This window comes from Chenopodium album, chromosome 8, assembly GCF_948465745.1.
Source record: "Chenopodium album chromosome 8, dcCheAlbu1.1, whole genome shotgun sequence".
NCBI lineage: Eukaryota > Viridiplantae > Streptophyta > Magnoliopsida > Caryophyllales > Amaranthaceae > Chenopodium > Chenopodium album.
Window position 1 is genome coordinate 31,540,040 of NC_137841.1, and position 15,802 is coordinate 31,555,841.

The window sequence follows — 15,802 nt, forward strand, 5'->3', positions numbered from 1 at the left end:
AGAAAATAGGCAAATGAGAAGCCATTTTGCCCAATATGGCTTTATTTTGATGAAATAGAGCCAAAAAAAATAGAAATTAGCTTCTTTTACGTCATTTCAACTCACACTAACTTATAAATATGTAATTATGAGATGATTTGAGAAATAATAAGTTCATAAGTTGAGAAATGAAGAAAATATGCATGTGAGAAGCCATTTCGGCTCTAAATGGGTTTATTTTGATGAAGTGGACCCAAAAACTTAGAAATTAGCTTCTTTTATGTCATAAGTCACAATCACTTTTAAATATGTAATTTTGAGATGGTTTGAGAAAGAATAAGTTTATAAGTTGAGAATTGTAGAAAATAGGCAAGTGAGAAGCCATTTTGCCTCAAAATTGGTTTATTTTGATGTTATGGAGGAAAAAACATAGAAATTAGCTTTGTTTATGTCATTTAAAATCACATTCACTTGTAAATATGTAATTATGATTTGGTTTGAGAAAGAATAAGCTCATAAGTTGAGAAATGAAGAAAATAGGCATGTAAGAAGCCATTCCGCCGAGTGAGTTAAGAAAAAAAAATAATTGCTCAAAATATTTTTTTAAAAAAATGCACCTTCTGCCGAGGCAGGAACAGCCTAGGGAGCCGCCCCCACCCCCGAAACAGCGAAGGATGCCGCCGTCGAGGCCCCAACAGCCGCGGCAGCCGCCTGCCGAGGCTGCAACAGCCAAGGCAGGCTGCCAAGGCTGCTCCACCCCAAGCAGGCTGCCAGGTCTGTTGCATCCCAGACAACCAGGTGATTCCGAGGCCAGAGCAGTCCCGACAGCGGCTTCGGAGGCCGGAGCAGCCCGGGCAACCGCTCCGGAGGCCAGAGCAGCGTAAGGAGCACCAGCCGAGGCCGCCACTGCCTTGGCATCGGAGATGGGGGGCGGAGAGTCGTGCTATTTCGGCGGTTTTTTTTTTTAGGTGCAGTTAGGGAGTGCCGTATGGTTATTTAACACTAAAAAAATTGAAAATAAATAAATTACCTCGTTGATCAACCTCACCCACGCACGTGGCCAATCAACGAAGCTACATATAGCTTGCCAAAGCTTTGTTATCTCGGCCTCCTCTATCTGTACGGGTAGTGGGATGTCTTCGAGCCCCTCAACAACCAAAGCGATCCCAACCGAGTAATGATGTGGCCCCGCCGTAGAATCGGTCGTCGCTTGTGCACTACCATACCCCACGAAACTCAATTGCATATTATTTGCATGTCCCGGGGCTAGAAGTGCACACTGGGTGTCTTCCTACATAAGTTCAAAAAGAAGTTATCTAAATTGGTCTTTTACTACACCATAGACAATATAACGAAATTCATTAAGGTAGAGGGTTACAAATCACCTGTAAATCTGGATATTCATGCGGTGTTGGATTATCAAGCTCCCTCGATTCCGCATGTGTAGGAGTAGGAACCTGCAACAGTTCATCAATCATGCCACCTCCGATCTCAATTAACTCCGTAATTTAAAACTATTAATAACCCAATTGAAATTACCTCAGGTGGCACATCTTCTCCATGTATCTTATCTTCTCCATGTCTATCACCTTCTCCTTGTCCTTTTAGTTGAGAATATGAGTCGACTAGTGTAGTCGCGAGGAACGTCAAAGTCGGTAAGTTCATCTGCTTCTCCTAAGCATTGAATTCACCTACTAACTCATTGCGTACTTGTTTCTTAATTAATGCCACCTTGGAATCCAACTCTCCCAATGAGTTAACACTGGCTCGAGATCTACCTGATTTCGTGTATTCTGGACCCATCACCTTTTGCCATCCAAGCAATGACCCTCCCGAACCTACTACTCGTCCCAGATGGTATGGCCTTCCCAAAGCAATGGTGAAAGGGTCATTCTCCACACTTGGGACCAACTTGCCCTCCACCAGCTCTTGAGTGTGCTTAAGCTGTAGCAAAAGGAAAAAGGATGTCAGTAATACAGTTAATGGTTTGTATAGTGATTTTGATGTAAAAGCGACTTAGAATTCAACAGTTCATAGGTAACTTACAAGTTTATCTGCCATTTTTTTAGTTTTCAGACCCTTGATGACCCATTTTCCGGTTTCCTTATCAAACGTATGGAGAGAACAAAAGAAATCACCAGCACGACTCACTAAAGTAGTGATCGTGGAAATAGAGGGTTCCTTTGATGCCACTAGAAGCAATTTAGGGTATAAACCGTTTTTGATCAACTCAGGTCTTTTTTCACCAAATGTCTTACTCCCATACGATGGACGTACACCTCCATCTATCCTACCTAAACAGCCCGCCTTTTCTTGTTCTTTCTTCGAACGACGCACTCTACATTTTTTTATTTTGCTCTCGAAGTTCCTACATAAAAACAAATGTTAGTATCAGTACTACAAAAAGACTCAAGCTATTATTCAATTGACATCATATTTACACAAACTTGCAATGGCTTTCTTTTGAGTCTTCATTCTAATGAACTCTTCCCAATCTTCTTTTAACAAAGTCGACCATTTTTGCCACGGGAGAAGGTCATCCTCAACAGCTTTCTTCTTCTTTGATTTCTTCTTCTTCTTATAGATCCATCCATTAGTCAAGTTGGTCTTAAAGCCTCTGAATCTTTCCGCTAATAAAGATTCAAACACCCTTCCCTTGTTGGCATCATTAGAAATAGAAAACAACCTCTGCAAGCACAAACAAAAACCGATTATTAGTTTCTATTTACTAACAACCGTAAGGTGAAGGTTTCTTAAATTGTCTAAATGTGCCATAAACACACTTATCCTTGTATCATCCCAATAGCTTTGGATCAAACCCGGAGGTACTTGCCGCATTACAAGTGTAATGGGGAATTTCCGGTCACACATGCCACACATGATTAGCATATTGTCGACGCCATTCGCCCCCGGGTTGGCCGTTGTTGTCATACTCCATGACCATGGGACCGTCCGGTTTCTTAAAACTTCTCGTAGGACCCCTTCCCTTTCTTTGAGCCGGTGCCTTTACCCCCCCTCCACCACTTGTGTTGTTTTGAACTTGTCCTTGGCCATGATTTTCAAGAGTCGGGTTCTCAACAACAATCTCACATGATGTATTTACAATAAGCGGTGCACGTTCAGTTGAAATTTCAAATTCTTCAAGCCTATGCTCAAACTCATCTTGAGCCTGATCCTCTGGCTCACCCAAGTCATCCTCCTTGTTCACATCATAAGGCTCATCCTCTTCCTAATCATTGTACTCGTCATCATACTCATCATCTTCGATGTCCTCTACACAATGAGGGTCATGATCGTCCTCCATGAGATCTAAGCACCTGTCAAAACAAACATAAAACAATATTTGTGTATAGTAAAGTATTAGTGCAAATGAGTACACTTAGGCAATTTAAAACTACAAACATGTTTAATATAATGAATATGAGTTGTTAGAATGATTAAATGTTTGTTCATACACAAAACAAAGGACTTGAGTTAAGTAGAAGCTCATTTAAGCCATTTTCACGAACTTATGGTCTTATAACCTTATATATACATGATAATGAGTACACTTAGGCAATTTCAAACTACAAACTTGTTAAATAAAATGAATATGGATTGTTAGAATGATTAAATGTTAGTTCATACACAGAACAAAGGACTTGGGTTAACTACAAGCTCATTTAAGCCATTTTCACCTACTTATGGTCCTATAGCCTTGTATATGCATGATAATGAGTACACTTAGGCAACTTCAAACTACAAACATGTTAAATATAATGAATATGAGTTATTAGAATGATTAAATGTTAGTTCATACACAAAACAAAGGACTTGGGTTAACTACAAGCTCATTTAAGCCATTTTCACCTACTTATGGTCCTATAACCTTGTATATGCATGATAATGAGTACACTTAGGCAATTTAAAACTACAAAAATGTTAGTTTATATACAAACCAAAGGATTTAGGTCATATACAAGCTCATTTATGTCATTCATGGTCATTTTTGCCTACTTATGCTCCTATATACATGATAACTAAACTATATTTGCAATGAAACCATTACTAACTTTTAATCGTACTACCTCAATCTGAAATTCCTTTTCTGTGGTATGATAGCATATAACCTTCTTTGTTGTCGATGTCATTTAGTACAACATGTCTAGGAACAGTGAAAGGTGCAGAACCATCAAAGGCATCACATTCTTCCTCATCCTCAACATCTCCAACGCCTAGGATTCTCTTTTGCCAACTAGCACTATAGACCATTTTGAATCGACTGGGTTAGTTACGTAGAACACTTGCTTAGTTTGAGATGCAAGGATAAATGGTTCCGCACTATCAATCAAGTGGCCATGATCTACAAGAGTAAAGTCCTCATATTTGATGTTACGCCTGATATTATCAACCCACTTACACTTGAAAAGAGCAACCGTGAAGTTACAATAATCAAGCTCCCATATTTCTTAAATTTGACCATAGTATGACAACTTTGCATCGACAGGTGATTTATCCTTAGCACTTGAAAACTCCCTTGACGATGCCACCAGCATTACACCACTGTTTTTGGTGGAGGAAGATTTAAATCACGACCCTCGGTCCAAAAAGTGTACCCATTGATGTCATGTCCCTTAAATGAACGAACATCATCCCTAGGACCGTACGCAAGCCCCAGTACTGTATCGGTCACATTAGTATCATCCAATTGACTCGTTACTCGATCACGAAACAAATTAACAAACCTCTTATTATGCAACTTCATAAGTGCCCTTTCACCTTTCGATGGAAATTAGGCACGCAAACTAGCCATGTGCTCGTCTAAATGTGGGTGCACATCTGAAACATGGTGCAACACATAAAGGTGTGCTTCTTAGAACTGATCTCGGTCAGGTGACATTTGTTTTAACCCAATTTTTCCATGACCATCAAGTCTACCTTCATGTCGAGAAGTAGGAAGACCAATAGGTTGATCAAGGGCTATGTTGTCCGCCACAATGTTACCTATCTCCTCACCCACGGTCCCTTTCATCATATTTCCTTCGGGGTGAGCTCGGTTCCGTACTTTATCTTATGATGTACCCATGTGTCTTTCAAAAGGGTAGCACCACCTCATGAACAGTGGACCGCACAATTTATCTGACGCACCAAATGAAGAACCAGATGAACCATTATGTCAAAAATTGAGGGTGGGAAATACATCTCAAATTTGCACAAATTCACAACCACATCTTCTTGCAAAGCATCTAGTGTAAAAGGATCAAGCACTTTGCTACAAATTTTATTGAAAAACGAACAAAGGCTTTTAATCGCTTCCCTCACATGCTTCGGTAGAATACCACGGATTGCAATCAGTAGGAATACTTGCATCATAATGTGACAATCATGGGAATTCATACTTGTCAACTTCAATTCTCTATTCAAGGTTAAAATTCTTTTCATATTAGATGAGTACCCTGATGGAACCTTAATGCCGTACAGACATGCACAAAACATACGTTTCTCTACCCTTGGCAATGTATAGCAAGCCGGGGGTAAATAATTCTTTTCATCCTTCCCTTTACCCTCAACTTTCTTCTTTAACGCATCTGTGGCCTTTCCCTTTCCCTTTTTTTGAAACATTTTCATCTTCTTTTCTCGGTTCCTTATCCTTTCTAAACTTTTCCTGAGGCCACAATTCTGGATGAATCCCCATCTCTTTCAAATCTAACCGTGCACCCTTTTCGTCCTTTTTTTTGCCTTGGATATTCATAAGCGTTCCCAAAAGAGCATCACACACATTCTTCTGTATATGCATCACATCAAGACAGTGCCTAACGTCATATTCTCTCCAGTATGAAAGCTTCGAAAAGATTGATTCTTTCTTAAACAGAGCAGCTGAGACCACCAATTTTTCTGATTTTCCAAACATCGTTCGTATCCCTTTCACCCGAGCACAAATCTCAGCACCAGTCAATGGTATAGGCGCAATATCCTCTTCCACTATTCCATCGAAAGCCTTTTTCTGCCTACGGTACGGGTGATCACGCCTAAGGAACCTTCGAGTCCACAAGTATACATCTTTGCGAGAATGAGTAAGGTATACGCTTGATGTGTCATCAATAAATATGGGGCATGCTTTTTTCCCTTTGACCTTGTACCCACACAAGTTTCCATATATAGGGTAGTCATTCATGGTCCACATAAGGGTTGCATGCAATGTGAACATCTCGTTCTGATAAGCATAAAAAACGGAAACCCCTTCGTCCCACATCTTTCTCAAGTCGTCAATAAGCGGCGCAAGGTAAACATCTATGTCGTTTCCAGGTTGCCAAGGCCCCGTTATTAGCAATGAAAGCATTACATACGTACGTTTCATGCACATCCAAGGAGGCAAATTATAAATCACTAAAAGTATCGGCCATGTGTTGTGCTGGGTACTACGAGTGCCAAATGGATTCATCCCGTCCGTGCACAACCCAAGCCATAAATTTCTGACTTCATCACCAAATTTCTCAAACTTCAAATCAATGTTCTTCCACTGTGGAGAGTCAGCTAGATGCTTCAGCATTCTTTTTTCTTTCTTCCCTCTACATGCCTCCTCAAGTTTTTAGCGTCTTTTGGTATTGAGAACAGACGCTTAAACCTTGGAATAATGGGAAGATACCACAACACCTTAGCGGGAGGTCCCTTTGTACTAGGATTGCAACTCATGCGCTTGCAGCGCGACCGCTTACATCGTGGACAATCCTGCAATTGTTCATACTCATTTCGATATATAATACAATCATTAGGACATGCATGTATCTTCTTATACTCCAAACCAAAGGGACATATGAGCTTCTTTGCGTAATAGTAAGACTTACGAATTTCATTTCCATCAGGGAACATATCACTTAATGCGGTCAACAAAGAAGTAAAACTAATGTCCGTCCACCCATGCTTCGACTTAATGTTGAAAAGTGTTAGCACGGCCGATAGTTTGGAACACGGATTTTATGAGTGGCTACTCGTGCGGAGTACTGGGGTCGCCTAAACTTGGGGTACACTTTTTCCTGCTATTGCCAAGGGTTGCAAGATGAGGATTCCGGTGAGATCCCTTGTGGGAGCATGGTCACTAGGCTAGTGACCAACCTTGAGCTAGGGCACTATTTGCCATCTTGCACTCCGGTGGGATGTAGATTCTCTCTACCTCGACGTCAAGCAATTGTAGCAAATCCATTTCTTAGCAAAGAATGTTGACGACGAGGTATTTGATTGGCTAAGGGACAATGATCATTGGTGTTATCTCCCTAACCCCTCCTTGACTTATCTCCACCGAGAGAACGTAGCAAACATTTGGCATGTCCCCATGAATCACCGCCCGCCCTACTATGATGATGATGAGGAGATGGGTGAAGAAAAAGAAGAGCATCAACAACAACAACAACCGTAACAACAACTACAACAACAAGAACAACAACAACATCAAGAGCAACATCACCAATATGCTAGCTCCGACTTGGATGCCCTTAGTGCTCAAATGAAGGGCATGAAAATCCTGTTGGAGGGCATGTATGATCAAGATTTTGAGGCCCTCTATACTCAAATGAGAGGGATTTGGGACATTTGTATGATGCGGGTGTTAACCGGGGAGAAGTCACTCCCCTGGTTAACTGCCCTTACTTTCCACGCCAATATGGTCCTATACCATCTTTTGGGGGTGATGGGGTACCTACGTACCCATATTGGCAAGGACCCCTGGGGTCCAACACTAAGACTCGCTCATTCCCCGATAAGCACGGTAACTACGATCACCGTGTTACGGGTGGGAGCGACAATTGGGGTGATTCTAACTACCCCTATGTACACCCTGATCACCCACTACCGCTCGCCTTGCCTGAGAAATTCACTCCCCTTGCCCCTTGGCAACAAGATAACTTTAGGGGGCATTATGGTTGGCCACCCGGTTACACCGGGGGATGGGATCCTCATGGTCCCCCATCCGGGTTTCCTATGATGGGGATAACAATGATGGCTCCGGGTCGAGTGGTAGTGGTAGCTAGTTCCCTCATTTTTGTGTCATGTGCCTCCATTTCTTGTCTTATGTGTGCTTGCTTTGTATTGTTGGGATGTTGAGATGTATTTATGATTAGCTTGGGGGAACTTTTCCTTTTCTTAGGGGATTGTCTCGGTGGCCAGTTTGTTGTTGAAACTCACCTTGTTTCTCTTGTCTCTTTGCATGATGATCTCATTCTTGATTCTACTTTGATGATGTTTGATAATTCTTGTTCTTGTTGTTGCTGTGATGATGATGTATGTTTTCTCCCTATAATCCAAACCCCTAATATCCAAATCCCATGAATCCAAACCCTTGAATCAAAATTTTGTAGTTTAGTACTTTGTTGAATTAGTTAAATGTTCAATTGGTTCTTTAGTTCTTTTTTTTTTCTTATTTTTGCTTTCTTAATACATTAGTTTTGCTTATTTTTTCTTTTTATTTTATTTTCTTTCCTTTTCTATTCTTTTTTTTTTTTTTGAAGTTACTAACCGTTTTCTTTGTCCATAGTTCTCTTTTTTATTTTTGTTCTCACATGGCTTTAATGATGATGCTTTGTTTCTTGGAGCTTCATGAGGTGATTGATTCTTCGCCCTACTATTTTAGCATTTCTTGGAAGCCAGTGAGATCTTTCTTATTTTTCTTTATTCTGTTTTATTTTCTTGGATGCATAGTTTAGGATTAGTTTTACGAATAGTTGAATGGTTCGAGGATGGATGCTTTTAACACCTAAAGTGTTTGGGATCATTGGCGATGTTGTCATTTGATCACTTGTTTGTCGATTGGGAATTACATGTTGTACTTGCATAATCGTTCCATTTTTTATTTTCCTTCTTTTCCTTTTTCTATGTTTTTCTTTTATATTTTCTTTTCTTTTTGTTTTTGGATTTTGGTATATTTTGAGGTTTTATTTGTCATCTTTTTGTTTTTCTTTTTGAATTAGACTATATACAACCGGTTTTTGCTTTTGAATGAATATCATCCTAAATGGTAGGGTATGCACGGTTTGAGAATATGCTTGGTTGACTCTAGGATAGGTGTATGCTAAGGTAGCATGTTCTAGGAGTAGGAGGATAATATAACTGGATTCTACTTATTTGTGGCATGTTTGTAGTTTCTTCCTACGGTCGATTTGACACCTATAATGAGCTTTTGCTTTATCCATGTGAGGTTCTTCATTTTTAGTGGCATGGATCCTTGACTATTTCGGACCTAATTTTGAATCTTGACTCATAATTCTGAAACACGAGACCGAACCATCTGAAAGTAAGGTGTCCTTCGAACAAGTGTATTATTCCGTTAATGGGTTCAGGATTATTAGAAAGCTAATATATTCAGTAAGGTAAAGTGATCGGAATGCCTAGGTAGAGGCCGCTTTCGATCTGTATTATTAATGCATAATTAATATTATAACTTAATCTTGACTGAACCCTTCGGGTCACACCCTTAGCAATAAACGAACCGACTCGACGAATTAATTCGTCGCCCGGGTATTAAATATTTAGACGTAAGAAATTAGAGCTTAGAGCGTCAAAACCGAGCGTCGGAAGTCGAGTCAAAAATAATAAATGACGACACGTGCAAATAATAATAAATCGCGAATATTTCCCAAAATACCCCTAGCATCGGAGTGCCCCGAGCATCCGAGTTCTAGGGGAAAAAATGTCCAAGCATAGGTGGCTAGCAAGCACACCCAGCCGAGCCATGCATGGCCGGATAGTGCTTGCTAGCGCACCATAGCTAGCAGCCGCAAGCAACGCATGCTAGCAGCAGCTAGCGGCCGCAAACATGCGTGCTAGCAGCAGCTAGCTGCTGCAAGTCTTGTGTGCTAGACACAGCTAGCAGCGCACGCAAGAGGCTAGGCTCTCGGCCGGGCAGTGGCTAGGCCATAGGGCCGAGTACTAGGGGAAGCAAGTGGGAGCATATGGAAGCAAGTGGGGTGAGGGACATGTGGCACAAGGAAAAAATTGAGTGGGGAGCAAGTATGGTCCCCTACTCTCCCTCTTGCCTAAAAATACCCATCTTTGGTTTTTGGGAAGAGTGCTTGAGTAGGAGTTCAATTGAGCATTATATTAGCAAAAACTCTTAAACTCATATAATATTCGGGTTTTGGTCGGACCAAGCTAACCTTGAGGTAACGGACCTAAAAGTCGCTAGTAGTTTTTGCGGGTGGACTTCCGTAGGAGGCTCGCTTATTTTCGGAGTTGAAAGCTTTTAAGTAAGAGCCCGACTTTTAGGCCGAAGCACTCTAAAAAGGTAAATTCTGATTTTATCCTTTTATGTTTATTTATTTTGCTTTATGGTTTTATTAATTTCAAGTGGTTCTTTGGGTCGGGGTTGTTTCCGCGGTGAATTTCAGGTGGAAAATGTGTTCTGGAAATGGTTTATCCTTCCTGGAAACGATTTTTAGGCAAAAAACGACCACAAATGAACTTTTCGAGGGATTTTTCGTTTTTACAAAAAAAAAAATTTAAGTGTTTCTAACCTTGAAAATTAATTGCATATTTATGGTGGTTATGTACTTGGTTTTATACATAATTTTAAACCTCTTTAGACATGATTACTTGGTGGTAATATGTATGCTTGAAAGCTAGGTTTTATTGTTCACATAATTGCAAACTAATTGCATTAAGTGTGAAATTGTTGTTCTTTGAGGCTTCCAAGTACTAAAGATTCAATCTTTAATTATATTATATGATTGAAACTTTAAGTTACTAATTTCCATGAATTTTTGTTAAACTTTGTTGATTTAATCATTTTTGGGTTGATTGGAATAATAAAGTTTAAAACTTTTTGATAGGAAATTGTTTATCTTCACATTGGAAGATATAATTTTTCAAGGATTCACAAGTATTAAAGTTGGAATCTTTATTAAACTTATGTTCATTTTTTTCCAAATCCTTCTTATTTTGTCAAGAACTCAAGATAAATATAAATTAATTAAATTAATAGTGAGTAATTGCCCTCTTATTTTTGTTGCACCAAGTTAAACCAATTTAAGTAAAGAATGGTTCTTGGGAATTATTTTGGTTAAATGCACTTTGAAAATTTTATTTTAAGTTAGATTTGTTTAAATTTTTCATTTTGCTCAATAAATTAGTTCTAAAATTAATTTATAATTAATTAAGAATGTCACGGAAAATTTGGGATCAAAATCCCGAGCCTATGGCACGCAAATTAAGGCATAAGCACCCTTGGCTAGCCAGGCTGCATAACAGCCCGCATGCGGCTGCCAAGGGGCTGCCATGTGTGTGCGTGCAGCCAAGCCGTGGCTGGTGCACACGGCCGCAAGCAGCAGCATCACGGCGGCAGCACGTTGCCTTGTGCGTGCGTGTGTGCGTGATGTGTTGCGTGGTGCATGGGGCTGCTGTGGTGTGGGTGTGATGGCACGAGCATGGTGTACTTGGAGTTGGTCCTTTCGTGATGTAAAAGGGAATATGTAGACGTTTCTTGCTAAGCAATGTAGTGTAATGAGTTCGTACATCATGGCCAGCAAGGGCCACATTATTGATGTGTGAAAGTTCGCTGATATTGGCGGTGTAACGCTTAGCGACATCAAGCCAACTACCACGTTCATTGAGCATCAAACGGTTGTGCGGAATGTGAGCACTCCATGTCTTAGTGCTAGGCACTTAGATATTTTGGACTACATAATTTTTTTGCTTAAATTGTCGTTTTCATTATTTTATTAATTTAATTTGGTTTTAATTACTTTAAAAAATTTAGGAGGCTAAGCCTCGGTTTTGAGCGGCATTGGCAAAAAATTTTTTTGACAAACTTTGGGTATTACCGACATATTTAATTGGATTAATTAAGTTGGATATGGAATTTATTGGTAGCTTCAAATGTTAATTGCGCTTATTTACATAACCGGTTAAAACAACTTTGGCTAGTTTTAATTAGGCGTGTTAATTGGATTAACCACCTAAATTAGTTACTAGTTCACGCATGTTTATGCATTGTTACTTGTTTATCGTTGTAAAATGCATGGGCCATTCATAGATAGTGAATGGATGAATGGAATGTATATTCTCTCACAGGTTTTATGAAATGGCAACTAGTGGGGTCCGATTAGGATAGAAAATACGGACTGCGATCCGTGATGTATTTTTTGTAAATCTAATTACGGTCTGCGTACTGTTGAGTATTTTTGTACCTTAATATTCAGATTAGTCCTAATCGTAGATACTAGTAGTTGCATTTAATTATGAAGTCTTGAAGATGGAGGTTCTTTGAAGACGTAGCCATGAAGTTGCAAATAAAGACCTTTTGAAGATTTGAAGATCTCAAGGGGTCATGCTAGTTGCCAAATGCATCTATATTTGTGTTGTTCGATAAATATATATGTTTATATATATGAATTATATGTTAAATGCATGTTTAGGATTTCGAATGTTGTGATGATTAATTAAGTTCACATAAATCAACCAACATAGAAACCCTAGGTCCCTAAATATTGAGTAAAACTTGCCATTCAAAAACAACTTACCAACCGAACAAGGGTAGTTGTGGGCTACGCCAAAGCGAGGCATCACTACCTCTCCAAGGAGCATAAGGCATACCGGGTATGCAAGTTGGTTTTGGTTGTACTCAACGATATGAGTGATGGAGTCCTAACATGTCGTGGCAAAGTGTATAAATTCTTGAGAGAGCATTAGATGCGACGATTTATTCAACCAAGAGTGGCTTGGAGCCATTAGCAAAGCGTTGCTTACCTTAGAAGATTGAGTGTTAAGACAAGCCAAAGCATGCTTAACCACTCTTTGTTTCTTTGGATCTTGGAATTGACTTATTCTCACCCAAAATGGGGACAATTTTAAATGTGTGAATAAGACGTTTTAAATAAGTTTGATTAAAAATGCATGAATTCAATCTTATTTAAATATCATAAATGGTTTTTCATTTCAAATTCTTTCAAATGTAAAATCATGTCTTCAACTATCGACAACAATCTTATGTGCCCAGAACTTCCCGATAAGTTATCATTTAGCTTGAATTTGGTAAACTTCAAGGAATGGGAAGAGGACTCTGTTTGACCCTCCGCAATTACTATCTTGGATTATGAGCGATATGTCTCATGAGGAGTGGAGTTATGATTGCAAGAGAGTCTCTCAACTCATGGAAAACTCCATTCCGGGACAGTGGAAGAAGAAATTCTCCAATTACCTTCCGGATGCACTTCTCAAGGCTCTAGAAGATGTGGTCAATTTGAGGGTAACAAAGAGCGATAAGGGAAAATATGATGGACTCGTGGAAAAAGTGACTAGGTCATTGTCTAACATGAGGATCAAGTCATCGCAAGATGGATGTCTTAGCAAAGAGAGGCAAGAAGTATGGGCTAAGGTCTATAGTGCAAGACTTAGACCCGGGATGCCACTTAAAGCCCATGTACAAAAGATGACAAGGTTATTTAACCATCTAGAACTGATTGTTAAACTGGTGGAGGATGATCAAGCGGCTCATATACTTTTAAGCTCACTCCACTAGGGATACGTTGCAATTAAGATGTGACTTACCAACAATGGGAACAAACTATCCTACAAGGAAGTTGTCAAAGAGCTCCAGAAAACCTGTTCTTGCAAGGCGACTAAGTTTGCTATAAGGCTCAAGAAAAAGGAGTTCAAAAACAAGGGAAAGATGCGCTGCTTCTATTGTAGTAAGCAAGGCCACTACAAAAGAGAATGTAGCGAGTATCTGGAAGATGAGGCAAGAGGAAAGAAAGCCTCAATCTCAGGTATCATCTCGACACTTGAAAATAAGCAATTTATAAGGTATTAAATACCGGAAAATTGACTCATTTTATACTCTTATTTCAGGAACGAAATGAGCGGTGTTTTTAAATTGGTCATGAGTACACAAGTGGAAGATGAAGAAAATCTATCCAAAGAAAGCTTGTAATCTCATGTATTTTTTCTAGATTCTAAAACTTGTTAAGTTTTATCTACCATACTACGTTCTTGCGACGTTGGACATCATTTTAACCTTGATCACAAGACCATTTGTTTAAATGTCGTGTATTTATGGAAATTACATCTTTTGTGTGTTTAGACAAAATTGTTTATGATATGAACAAAAGAGCTAAGACCATGGAGTCAAACAAAACTTATTTGTTGCATTGTCGTCTTGGCGACATTAACATCAAACACATCAAGAGACTTCAACATGAAGGTGTTCTTGACTCTTTCGATTTAGAATCGTTTGAGAATTGGGAGGGATGTTTATTAGGCAAGATGATTAAACAACCATTCTCCTTATTGGAAGAAAGGGCAGGAGACTTATTATATCTAATACACACTGATGCATGTGGACCAATGAGCTCCACCACAAGAAATGGACACCGATATTTTATCACCTTCATAGATGACTATAGCAAATATGGTTATGTCTACCTAATGTCGCATAAATCTAAATCGTTTGAAAAGTTAAAAGAATTTTAGAGTGAAGTTTAAAATAAGCTAGGCAAGAAAATCAAAGCCCTTCAATAGGATCGAGGTGGTGAATACTTGAGCCAAGAATTCAATGACCATCTGAAAGAAAAGGGTATTCTTTCAGAATTAACACCTCCAGGAACTCCACAATGGAACGGAGTCTCCAAAAGGAGAAATTGGACCTTGTTAGACATGGTACGATCAACAATGGGTCTTAGTAATCTTTCTATCTCATTATGAGTAAACGCACTTCTAACTACGACACTAACAGTGAACCGTGCACCATCAAAAGCTGTAGAAAAGACTCCATATGAATTATGGACAAAGAAACCTCCTAGGTTGTCTTTTCTAAATATATAGGGATGCGAAGCATATGTCAAGAAATTTATTTCTGACAAACTTCATCCCAAATCTGACAAGGTTTACTTTGTGGGCTACCCAAAGGAAACCAAAGGGTATTACTTCTACAATAAATCGGAGAACAAAGTGTTTGTTGCTCGTGATGGTGTCTTTTTGGAGAAGGAACACCTTTCAAAAATGACAAGTGGGAGGAAAATCAAAGACGACGAAGTTCGTCAGGATGAGCAACAAAATCAGAATGACAGTCAAAGTGCTCAAACAGCATCTGTTGACGTAGGTCAAAATGATTAAAATGTGCAAATTCAAACCGACAATGCAAATTGTCAATCCATTACCCTACGTAGGTCTCAGAGGCCGAGATCTCAACATGATAGATATCTTGGTTTAGTATTAATCGAGAATCAGGACATCCTGATCATGGATGGAGATTAACCGGTAACCTACAAGCAAGAAATGGCAAGCACCGACTCTGCTAAATGGCAAGAGGCCATAAGATCTGAAATGGATTTCATGTTTGAAAATCAAGTTTGGGACTTGGTTGACATACTCGAATGTTATACACCTATCGATTGTATGTGGATTTTCAAGATGAAAACCGACGAAGATGGAAATGTATTCATTTACAAAGCTAGATTGGTGGCAAAAGGTTACAGACAAGTTCATGGTATTGATTACGATGAAACCTTTTCACCAGTCGCAATGCTTTTTGTTCGGATCCTTCTAGCGTTTGCTGCATATTACAATTATGAAATATGGCAGATCGACGTCAAAACCGCCTTCCTTAATGGTAGTTTGGAAGAAACTGTGTATATTACACCGCCTGAAGGTTTTGTCGACCAAAACAATGCTGGGAAGGTTTGTAAGCTTAAGAAGTCCATTTATGGACTAAAGCAAGCAAGCAGAAGTAGGAATCTGCGATACGATGAAGCCATCGGTAAATTTTTTTTTATCAAGAATCCAGATGAATCATGTGTTTACAAGAAGGTTAGTGGGAGTAACATCGCCTTCCTAGTCTTATATGTCGATGACATATTGCCCA